A 2,500-nucleotide genomic window follows, 5' to 3' on the forward strand; every position below is an offset into this window, starting at 1 on the left:
TTATGAGCTATGTCAGTCGTTGTTTGACTCTGTAGCTGTGTCATGCAGCTCGAGTCAAAAGACCCACATTTCACCTTTGCTCGCCATAGAGTCTCCAGTCGCTCAGTGGTTAGAGCATCCGACTAGATCACGGAGGGTCGTGGGTTTGAATCCCATCAGGGGCTCGGTTTTTACCGAGTTCCCAGTGGGTTTCAACAACATTTCACTTCATATGAGTATATCACTCTAACATTTAATTATCTTTGAAAAATGTGTGGTTACCCCCCCAATTTTCTTTTTGGATTTCAAGGATTTTCAGGGGCTGCTAGCAGTATATCAGGAAGCTATTTGTTTGCTCTGCAGATGCTCGAAGGTGGATAGAGCTTGTTAACAAAGCAGAACGCGAGAAAACTGACGTACAGACAAACGCGTTTACACTAACATCGATCAAAGTTCTGTTTTTCGATCCATCGGCCGGGCAAGTGAGGGACGACGACTCTATCAACGTGTTCTCGAGACTAAAATAACGAATATTCAGATCTATCATCTGGCTTTGAATATATCATTAATGACACAATCATTTAAGTCCCAGAACGTCAGTGTCAGAAAATAGACACCGGCGACCGAGCATGTGAGGGAAATGAAGGAATGCTTGCGGCGCCCAAAACCCTTGAAAAAAGACATTGAGAAATTCGAGTCAGAACAGACCCTAGACGATCGATTTCACCCAAGTGATATTATTAGTCATCGATTAAGTCCACACATCACTGAGTTTCCATCGAGCACATGACAAGTTAGGGAAAGGATATGGAATCCGTCGACTCTATTTTTGGTGAAGCTAATCTGAACAAGCGATGCAAGTGCAAGCTAACTCAGCAGTGTTTGGATCACAGAAACCTTTTACTTTCTCACAAAAGATACCGATTACCAACAACATTAGCAATAAATGTTCCTCTTCACGGTTTTGCTCACTCAGGTAAGATTGTGGTCCCAATAAAATCCAGCCTTGAAACATTAAATTATTTAAGTATCTGCTCTACACATCGTTATTTGCCGAACCCAAAATGGGCATGATCATGTGCATAGTGCCATATTGAAAGTGACCAAAATCCACGAGGAAAAAAACAATTTGCCCTTCAAGCTTTTATTTAAAGGTTGGTTCTCATATGATCGTTAGGAACCCTACGATCGCTGGAAAAAAGTTCAGCGATGGTACCGATCATATGGAAACCAGCCTTTAAAAAGGGTGTGCCATTTAATATCAAAGGAATAACCGTCACGTCGCGACAAGCGCCGTTTACGAAATCGAACCTCTGACTCCACACATTGTGTTGAATTGATATCAATGACAAAGATCATTTCGAAATTAATTAACTAATTGTTAGGTTTCCCACGTTGGTGATTGGCCAAAATTTCCTGCAACTTTCTAAGCCAATCAGAAGCAAATGTTTAACACTTGTCAACAGTCTCGCAACTTCTAGCACGTGTCTTATGGCTGGTTCCTTCGACCGTATCTGTTTGATGAGTTATACAATATACAATATACCATGACTTTATTTTGTTTCGAATTTAAGGGTAGCAAAAGTTGTTAATATCTCCGAAGAAAACAAGATGACCGAGTAACATGACTAAACCACAAAAAAAAAAATAATAATGAATAGATTATAACTATATTACACGCAATAAAATGATATAAAAGATATCTACATATAGCGTTAATGAGCCTGCGTAGCAGGCGTTTAAGGGAAGGGGGCAGGGAGAAACGAGTTCAAACAAAATTTGTCCCAGGATGAAAATTTCTGTCGAAACGTCGTTCTTTATCCCCTCAAACTCTCTCTGCGTTGTATTCAAAGAGCTAGGGCTCAACTACATACCGGTGCCTAAACCAACTGGAAATACCACAAGGAAGGAAAAACGATTACATAACACAATATAATTTCCATCTGACATTTCCCAATACGAAAATTAAAAGAGGTAACGTCTGTATCTGAAATGAGCATAAAATATTCAATTAAGGTCTTGTGAAGTAAATGTTTAATCCCAAATCCTTTGTATTGCTTCCTTATATTGAGAACAGCGCCACTGACCTCAAACCACATCAAATTACATATTTCCCTGTCACAAACGAGCTTCACTTCACAACCCCAAAAAAAGCTATGTACGAAGGATTGGTGCGATCCCATGAGGTTAACAGAGAAAACGTAGTCTACGTGACCTGAATTCGCTCTCGAACAAAGATTCTATCATCCGAGACAAATCTCCAAAAGAGACGTCTCGCCTGGAACAAATTTACTTGTTTCTGATAAAAAACTGCTTTGTCTCTGAATTATATTAAGGGAAAGTGCAAGATCAAGACTTAAAGAATGTATCTTAAATCATCACCGAGGTACTTGAAAAATAATAAAACCCTCAAACATCAACAATAAAGGAAACACCTAATCTCATGCAAGGACAGATATGCCTTGCATGAACGATTTGCAGCTGTGGTTTCTAAGTAACCCCTGTAATAAAATCGATGTTC

General features: G+C 39.5%; 1 protein-coding gene across 1 annotated transcript in view; it reads right to left on the reverse strand.

Moving 5' to 3' along the window:
* LOC138042734 (carbonic anhydrase 2-like) overlaps positions 1-2,500 on the reverse strand; it is a 12,839-nt gene that overhangs the window by 9,201 nt on the left and 1,138 nt on the right. The window lies entirely within an intron of this gene.

The sequence above is a fragment of the Montipora capricornis genome, chromosome 3, assembly GCF_036669925.1.
Source record: "Montipora capricornis isolate CH-2021 chromosome 3, ASM3666992v2, whole genome shotgun sequence".
Lineage (NCBI taxonomy): Eukaryota > Metazoa > Cnidaria > Anthozoa > Scleractinia > Acroporidae > Montipora > Montipora capricornis.